Source organism: Tachypleus tridentatus, chromosome 7, assembly GCF_004210375.1.
Source record: "Tachypleus tridentatus isolate NWPU-2018 chromosome 7, ASM421037v1, whole genome shotgun sequence".
NCBI classification, from domain to species: Eukaryota; Metazoa; Arthropoda; class Merostomata; order Xiphosura; family Limulidae; genus Tachypleus; species Tachypleus tridentatus.
Window position 1 is genome coordinate 40,251,776 of NC_134831.1, and position 10,639 is coordinate 40,262,414.

Genomic DNA, 10,639 nt, shown 5'->3' on the forward strand with positions numbered 1-10,639 from the left:
ATTTAACAAGATCTAAAATATTGGGCACATTAACCACTGGAACACAACTAGTTCTGATAGGAAGTTACACAGGAACATTTTAGATTGCTAAAAATTGTCATGTTATTAAAACGTCTTTAAAACTTATTGTTTTACACTAGGCTTTTAAAATCCTCTATCACGGCATCTCCACGTGATATGTGTAGCTTCAAAACTCGTTTAGTAGAATGAGACTTGGATATACTCGGCTAGCATCTCTAGGAACTTGAAACCCATCTAATGAAACAAGTTAGTTACAAATAACATAATATTGTCAAAACACCGTGAATTGACAGTAAAGTTTTTTGTATCATTACCCAGTCAAGCCCTCTCCAAACTTTTAAGGCGTAACTAAGAAGTTACTGCTAGTAAAACACCATTATCACATATCGTTGATATTACAAAATAACGAGAGAGGTCGCCACCAAAATACAGAAAGATTCGAAATATGTGTTTTTCAATCTCACTGGGAATAACTTTTTAACCATTCAAGACTCCCATTATTTCCTATAATTAACTAATAGTTCATATAAAATCCAAGAGATGTCGCGATAAGGCCTCTAAACATCTTAAAAACGATGGTAATATCAGAGTATAGCAGGTCCTGTGTAAAAAATGAGAAAGATTCTAACATCAGACAGTATATAGAAAATTATCTGACTAGGGATGATGTCACACATTAAAGCAAAACTTCCAAAATAAAGTTAGTCACCCGATGAGGAAGAAGGAGGATTAATCATCCTCTGACCATAAAATGTATTCGGTACAAAACGCTGGCCTATTCACTGATGAAAAATGAAATTTACTCATCCAACCCGAATGACTCCCACGTGAGCTATGATCAGAGGTACAAAACGTATACCACAACCAGTAGTCCTATATGCCACTTTTATCCAGCTCTTGACGTGAAGCATCAAGTATTGTGTTTGGATAGTTACAAGTACAATGTTTGGATAGTTACAAGTATGATGTTTGGGTAGTTACAAGTAACATGTTTAGATAGTTGCATGTACCATACTTGGACAGTTACAAGTATGAATTTTAGATAGTTACGAGTATCATGTTTGAATAGCTACAAGTGTGTTGTTTAGACAGTTACAAGTATAATGCTTGGATAGTTACAAATATGAGGTTCGGATAGTTACAAATAACACGTTTGGACAGTTACAAGTATCAAGTTTAGACAGTTACAAGTATGATATTAGGATAGCTACAAATATCATGTTTGGACAGTTACAAGTGGAATGTTTAGATAGTTACAAATATGATGTTTGGATTGTTAAAGGTCTCATGTTTTAATAGCTACAAGTATCATGTTGAGACAGTTACAAGTATTGTGTTTAGATAGCTACAAGCATGATCCCTAGATAGTTACAAGTATCATGTTTAGATAGTTACAAGTATTGTGTTTAGATAGCTACAAGCATGATCCTTAGATAGTTACAAGTATCATGTTTAGATAGTTACAAGTATCATATTTAGACAGTTACAAATATCAAGTTTGAACAGTTTCAAGTATGAATTTTAGATAGTTACGAGTATCATGTTTGAATAGCTACAAGTGTGTTGTTTAGACAGTTACAAGTATAATGCTTGGATAGTTACAAATATGAGGTTCGGATAGTTACAAGTAACACGTTTGGACAGTTATAAGTATCAAGTTTAGACAGTTACAAGTATGATATTAGGATAGTTACAAATATCATGTTTGGACAGTTACAAGTGGGATGTTTAGATAGTTACAAATATGATGTTTGGATTGTTAAAGGTCTCATGTTTTAATAGCTACAAGCATGATCCTTAGATAGTTACAAGTATCATGTTTAGATAGTTACAAGTATTGTGTTTAGATAGCTACAAGCATGATCCTTAGATAGTTACAAGTATTATATTTAGACAGTTACAAGTATCGTGTTTAAATAGTTACCGGGCCTGGCATGGCCTAGCGCGTTAAGGCGTGCGCTTCGTAATCTGAGGGTCGCGGGTTCGCGCCCGAGTCGCGCCAAACATGCTCGCCCTCCCAGCCGTGGGGGCGTTACAATGTGACGGTCAATCCCACTTTTCGTTGGTAAAAGAGTAGCTCAAGAGTTGGCGGTGGGTGGTGATGATTAGCTGCCTTCCCTCTAGTCTTACACTGCTAAATTAGGGACGGCTAGCACAGATAGCCCTCGAGTAGCTTTGTGCGAAATTCCAAAACAAACAAAAATAAATAGTTACAAGTATCATATTTAGATAGCTACAAGTATGAAGTTTAGATAGTTAAAAGTACCATGTTTAGATAATTAACTTTTCAAATTGTTTACACCTTTTGTTTTTGACTATTTCTCTCGATTATTTTGTTATATGAGTTCAAAGTTTCAGTATTTCTTAAGAGCCAATAATACTTTAGGAAATGAGCATTTTTAAGGCGAATGGCACGTGAGTTAAACGGCTGGGTCATTATCCGGAAATTTCAGGTATAGCCATTGCAAAGTTTGGAAGTACTAGCCGGAAGGAATGCATCCAACCAGCATCTCCCATGGTAAAAAGAGATTTATCCGATCGGGGAATGACTCAATTCATAAATCGTTAACAGCTGTAAGTAGGGAAGGCGCTTACAGACATCATTGCTCGAACTTTAAACATTGCGATCCGCAGCCCGTATGTGTAATTCCCTAGATAACGCCATTTAGTTTTCATTTTTTATTCAGGAAGAATCTGTTATAGTAGTTCTCTTTTTGTGACATTAAAACAATTGTAAGAAATTGAAAGCAATCCCTCCTCATCCACTGCCTCAGTGGTAGGGCTGAAGACTTATAACGTTAAAAATCTGGTTTCGATACCTTTGTGCAGCATGCTTGGCTCATTGGGTAGCTTTGTGTTTAACAACGAATAAACGTTTTCGTACTGAAACGAAATGTTATATACGGTTGTGTATTCAGTAAAAAATATGTTAACACAAAGAGTAATCTGAAGATAATCATGAAAACACGTCTCACAGATTGTTTGTCACTTTAAATTAATCATGAAATACGTAACGCATATTCTTTAAATTCATTATGAAAATATGTTATATAGATTGTTTGCCACTTTAATTTTTACATGGTTATAGGTAACACAGTTTTTTGGCACTTTAAATTCGTGACGTAATACATAACTTTTGTAAACTGAAATTAATCATGAAACAGAGATGACCTGAACCTTTCTGACACAAAAAAGCAGCTTCTATATTTTTTCTGTGATAATTAGGTTACCAATGACTTAAAACACAACCTGATAAGTTTGATAAAAATAACACATCACATTATAATCAGGTTACCAATAACTTTTAAGACTACCTAACAAGATTAATAACAATAACAGGTCACATTATAATTAGGTTACCAATGACGTTTAATACAACCAAACAAGTTTGATAAAAATAACATGCCACATTATACTTAGGTTACCAATGGCTTCTGACACAACCTAACAAGATTAATAACAATAACGTCACATTATAATTAGGTTACCAATAGCGTGTAATACAACCTAACAAGTTTGATAAAAATAACATGTCACATTATAATTAGATTACCAAATACTTACAATACAGCTTAACAAGTTTGATAAAAATAACGTCACATTATAATTAGATTACCAATGGCGTGTAACGTAATAAGTTTGCTAAAAATAACATGTCATATATAATTAGGTGACCAGTAAAATGTCACACTATAATTGCGAAAAAAATCTCAGTTGTCTATCAGCTGAGAATCATAACTACATTTACCACCAGATGGCGTCTTAATGTCAGTTAACTCTTGACTAAGTAAACTGATGTAGCTTTCTACGATGCTGAGACGACTAGGAAATTAAAACACGTGTGAAACGTTTTCAGATCCTAACATAATGTGTTGTTCAGATACTCTCATAAATATATTTGCATTACTATAAGCGAATTATCCAACATGCAGCTTTAATTCTGAATTTTATTTTAATATATAATGGAGACTCCAGTTTAGTTGGAGAAAGGAAATGGTTTAGGATCACCGACAATTATATCCCAAAGATCCGCCTCTGCCAGTAACACCCAGCAGAAAAAGCTGAGTCATTTCATTGGCAGATGTCGCTGTAAGCACGTGAATGTTCCCTCTTTATGTTTAACCCAGATTGGCGGCGTCACGGATGACGAGTTTGATAGTCTATATTATCGTCAGCTGTCTTGGACTGCAATGATTGAAAACTGAGTAGTGGAACTACTGGCTATAATGGGATGTAAACTAGAGCCAAAGATAGGTCTGCTTGTCTAGTATGGGGAATAGATCCTATGTCGAAGAGATATGGGGGTGGGGGTAGGGGGGTAGAAAGTAGCGGGATAAAAATAGAACAACATTCTGGTGCAACAACTTTACAATATCCTTTATTACGTAGTAACAATCATCAAAGAATCACACGCTGGGGAGGGGGACAATTCTAGTCTGAAATCGATATTTGATGTCATTCACCGATAGATCAATGGCAAGTTGGATTAGCTTGCTGTTCGATTTTGTAATACGTCAGTCTTTTTTTTTTTACTTTTATATCAAAGGTAGCGCGCCATTCAAAGTCATTTACTCGAGTCACCTAGCCAGAACTATTTTATAAAAACAATTTTAATGTACTCCGTGTTATCGTTAGGGATTATCTTGCAATGATATATAATTGTGATTTTTCAGGCGCGAATTTTGTCAAGTTTCATTAATTACGTAAAGAAAAAGAAACACAGTACCTTGATTGGTCGAGATTCATACAGATTGGATAACATGCTTGGTTACGTAAACAACAACTTTAAAGTATCAATATACAAATGAAATTCTATTAGCTCTGAACAGAAATGAAGTTAAATTTTTGAATTTTAACTAGCAATGAAGTTACACTATTAGCATTGAGTCAAGAGTGAAGTCACACTATTAGGTTTGAGTCAAGACTAAAGTTACACTATTAGGTTTGAGTCGAGACTAAAGTTACACTATTAGCTTTGGACCAGGACTGAAGTTAAATTGTTGACTTTCAGCTGGGATTGAAAGACTAACTGTTAGCTTTCAACCAGGACTAAAGTTACACTGCTAGAAGAGAGGCACCATAATTGAGTAACCAAATACGAAGTTTATATCAGTATTACTTCAGTAAATTATTTGTTGAATATATAAAATTGGAAGATTGGAAGTTACCATGATAATTTAACGTGACAAACAGAGACACCTAAAACTAACGAAACACTGAATTGATTAGTTATAACCTATGTTCTAATTTATACATACAAGTAAGAAATATTCACCACTAATTTCCCTTTTATCGTAAATAACATGTAGGATCTTCAATGTGATGTACAATGAGATAATTTTGATGTTTAGATATGACAGAAGGGCGACATGTAAGCCATTAACAGTGGTGTACAGGAATATAAATTTAAGTCTGTTAAGAGCAAACAACAAAAACGACATTTTTCTTAGCACAATGAAAAATAAACTCTTTGTTAGTTGTTTCAGTCAACGACTTTAGATAACGTGGTTACGTTACCATCATCAGGTAAATAGTGTTTATTTAGTCTATACTATAGTGTTAATTTAGTCTATACTATAGTAAATACAGTGTTAATTTAGTCTATACTACAGTAAATACAGTGTTAATTTTGTCTATACTACAGTAAATACAGTGTTAATTTAGTCTATACTACAGTAAATACAGTGTTAATTTAGTCTATACTATAGTAAATATAGTGTTAATTTAGTCTATACTACAGTGAATATGGTGTTAGTTCAGTTTAGCTTATAGTTGAATACAGTGTTAGCTTAACTAATATTTGATAGTGTTAGCTAGCCTATAATAAATACAGTGGTAATTTAGCTGATAAAGGGATCCTCTTTCATTGTGGCAACAAACGCCATTTTTTAAATTCTTGTTATACAGTATCACAATTTGTTTGAAAATATATCAAATCTGATACTTCATTATCCTAGCTTATGATGTATTCTGACATAAATAAATTTGATAAAAAAATACACTCCATTAACTTAACCCGGTTTACACAATGTAAGCAGTTATTCAAGCATTTTGCTAATATAAATAGTTTCCCAGTGTTAATACACAAATAGTCGTTCTTTAAGAGACACACTTACGAAAAACTGTTTAATTTAGTCGTCATGATATCAACGTTCCCATCTGTTTCCTGTGTCACTGAATGTATGTCACACTGTTTGAAGTTCAAATCGATAATGTGATACTGGTTATTTATGTTCTACATCAATGTTACGTAATCAAAGTTGTTCGTTATCTAACATACAACTGCATAATTAAAAACAGTTATGTCGGTATATATATATGTTTTATTAACATTTATATAAATTTAAAGTGTATGACTAATGATAGTATTAGGTAGTGTATTGAGGCGTAATTGCAGTTCAAGAAACTAAGGTACATATGTATGCATTATTATTATTTCAATCATAAATGTGTAAGAAAGGTATTGTAATAGTATTGTAGGTGTACATATAGTTGTATTATTCAAGTATTGATGTATTTGTGGTGGTGGAGATGTTTTGTGGTGACCATGATAGTGTTTATAAACGGTTTGTCTATAATTTTATCATGTCTGTGGTTACAGCGTGTGTACAACAGTAATATTTTATCTTCTGTCTGTCTTGAAATAGTATAATCATTATAATAACAAAAAAATGTAATTTGTAATTTGAAAATAGAAAACGTCCATATAATAAAGTTTCGTCCAATATTTAAACAAATATGGAATTAAAACAAGCTGTTTTAATGATGAATTAATGAAACGTTTCGAACACTTAATTGTATAATCAACTTAATTGTTTAATCAACTTCCCTTTATTGTATGACTTTTTCTCTACACATGAATAAGTTATTTTAATGTTTCTGCCGTCTTCCTAATTTCTGTTTCCATAGTAACGCATCCATTGTCTGTGGAGTCATTGTATGTGACTTGCCTAGGCTGAACCAGCTGAGGATTGCAGCTTTGAGTGATAGCATCGAAAACAACTTTCAGTCTTGTTTTTGACAAGTAATTCCATCTAACGAAGCTTCAGTTATATTAAAAGAAGTAAATTGTCATCAAATTAAACTTATTTTGTGTTTTTAGACATTCATATATATAGTTCTAAAGTACAAGACCTTGATACCTCGACTGATAGCAGATAGTGTTCTCGAGTACGGATTGAAAGACCAGTGAAAAGAGTATTGTGTATTGTTGTGCTCAACTTCAAACAAACTCTAATTACATTTTAAACGCAACTCTACACAACCTGGGTTATGCCCACCGCAGGGAATCTAACCCCGCATCTTAGTGATGCACATATATAAATTTACCGCAAATCCACTGGGGAACACTGAAAGGTAACGTTTAATCCCACTTTTTTGTTGAGAATAGTCATGTGAGGATGAAGTAAAAACTGTTGGCTGATTGACCTCCTCTTTTCTTTACAACACTCGAAATAATTTTGTCAATGTATAAACCTTAAGTGACACAACTCGGCCGTGCGGCTTATGTGTCGCATGAGGTGTTATCACAGTTGAAAATATCAAATGTACAAATATCGGTTAGATCTCTTCAGTTTTAATATATTTTATTAAAATCTAAACAATTATTTGATAAAAATCCGTGCATTTGTCTACTTATAAATGGTGAACCGCTAGACAGATTGTCACCAAACCAGCCTTTGGGATTCCCGGGGACTGACATAAGTGATTGGTGTTCTGGTTAGACATCCCAAGAGCCCGTATGTCTTCCCCAGACGTTAAACAGGTACGCCAGATAGCATTTATTGAAAAACAAACGAAACATTGTACATCATTTACAAAACAAAACAAAAAAACTTTCAGTTGTAGAGTGCAGAAAATAAAACATTTTCAAAAGTGCACACCAGTAGCTCAGTGGCAAATCTGAGGGCTCACAACACTCAGATTCTTGGTTGCCCTCTCCCGATGATTCTATGATAAACTCGAGTGCTCTTTGTTACATATTCACGGTTCGATACCGGCGAAGGTCACAGTGTTTATAGTCCTTTGTGTAGCTTTACGCTAAAGCAAACAAACAAAAGTACTTCATACTTTTGCCATTAAGAGTAATGCTACACAACAGTTTATCTGCGTTATGACCGTCGCGAGTAACGAACCCAGAATTTTAACATAATGAGCCTCTAAGCTTATCGAAGAGTCATCAGGTAGTGAGCACAACTTTTTCAACGTTTGATTTAGTAACTTATTGTCATCCATATGTTAGGAAATCGTAGATGTGCTTATAAACTGACACCTTTGCTGGTCGAGCCCCATAATAATAATGTCGCTTTAACAAAGGTCAGAACACTGACCGCCTGGTACAAATTCTGTACCTAGACTGTGAGGTTATTTTGGACACTGTTGTGAGGTTTTTTGCAGTATTTCTTGTCTTTTATTCATCGTATTTCTGATACTTTTGTGAATTTCCAAACAAAATATCATATTCTCGGTCCGTTACTTTGTTGTTGTTTTAATTGTGTCTCTAAATCTGGTATCTGTCAGGTTCTAACGTATATGATAACGGTAGAGGGTATTCGAAACTAACACGGAGATTATATAGCAGATTATATCGTTTTCCAGTTAAGAAGTCTGAAATGTAGTAGAATAGCCTTCATAACAAAAGCTAAGAGTATGTAAGTACTTCGTAAATATCACGTCTATTGAGATGTCACCCAACACAGAAGTAGGCTAGTTATTTAACGCTTAAATATCGGGCAGAATTGTATTTGTTAAAGGACCTAATCACCCCAAACTTCGGGAATGCGTTGCTACAGCAGTGTATGTTTGTAGTCTGATCTGTGGGTAATGTACTTGAAATATTTTGTTCTTTAAAGAATGCGGTATTGCTATATGTTCTTTAAAAATGAAATCAGAAAACAAAATTTTAACTTATCGTGCTAACTGTTAAGTTCTTTATCTTCCGGGTCCTTGAGGAAGGAGGTGGAAGATATTGTACTAGACTGTGTTTGTTTGATTTCTTTTAACCTATAAATGTTTGTATTGTTTGGCTGCAAGGAGTTTTAACATCACTTGCTAAATGTGTGTGTCTAAGTTACTGAAACTTTCTTTAAAAATTATGAAACAGTTTAAATGACACACAATGTTCGTTAGGCGAGACTAGTTGATTTATTAGTGAATCTGATGTTATAGCGGATGGACTGTTGACTCAGAGAGTGTTGGTTACTTGTTTAAAGCTTTCAACAGTTCAATTTCGCAAATTTAGAATATGTTTTCAACAAAGTGCTATAAATACAACAAGTACCTTACATACAATAACATTAGCAATAAGTGGAATTTCTAAATGATATGTCAATTATTTTTGAAGTAGGGTTAACGTTAGTGACGAAGATTTGGTTTGTTGTAAATTTTGCACTAAGCTACATGAAGGCTGTTTACGTTAGCAGTCCACTAATTTAGCAGTGATAGACTAGAAGGACGGCAGCTAGTCAACGCCACCCACGGACAATTATCGAAATATTATTTTACCAACAAAAAGTAGGATTGAGCGTTATATATAACGTTCCCACGGCTGAAAGAGCAAGTATGTTTAGGGATAGGATTTAGAACTTCAAAAAACAAAACAAAACACCAGACCATGCCCTAGTGAGCCCTAGACTTGAAACATTGTGAAAAGTTGTAGTGTTATCTTGTAAGTAGTTGAGAGTCACGTTATTACCACTTTTGACCTGAAAAATAGTAACTAGTTGTGCGGTAGATATTGTTGACCTAGAGGGAAGTTGTGTTGTCGGTATTGTTGGCCTTGAAAGTTGTGGTTGGTTCAGTTGGATATTATTGACGAGTCATGTGGTTGAATGTTATGACCTATAGGTATTTTCAAGAAATAAAACGAACCATTAGATCAGGTTTATTTAAATTTTGGAAAACATGCATCTTATGCAAACAACACTGCACATTGTGAAAACAAACATATATGTTTCAAAGGTCAATAGTGACACTTACAATAATTATACCAGTCAACAGTGATATTTAAAACATGAATATCAGTCATTAGTGACACTTACAATAATAATACCAGTCAACAGTGATACTTAAAACATGAATATCAGTCATTAGTGACACTTACAAACTAAATGCCAGTCAACAGTGACGCTTACAACATGAATGAATACCAGTTAACAGTGACAATTACAACATGAATATCAGTCATTAGTGATACTTACAACATGAATACCAGTCGACAGTGATACTTGCAACGTGAATAACTTCTGACTGACAATGAATTAAAAGCGAGGCTCGCATCATGTATATTCGAAGGGTGACATCACGCTGTGAAGACGGTTAGAAACGTTTAAACAGGGTTATTATAAAGTTGGACTTGAATTATATATATTTGTTTACTCATATAAACACATATATGATGTGCACACGCATTCAGCTCTAGTCCACGTATCAGATAGGCTGACAAATATCATCCTGTCCCAGTTTTCTTATCTCGTCATTAAACTTAACGTGGATTTAACCACAAAGACTTGAGAATTGTCAAACAGAACAAGATGTAAGCTGACATCCGCATGGTACAGGGCGAGATCTGAACAGCACCGATCCATATTGATCCTTGTAAGTCGGTCCTCTATAATTG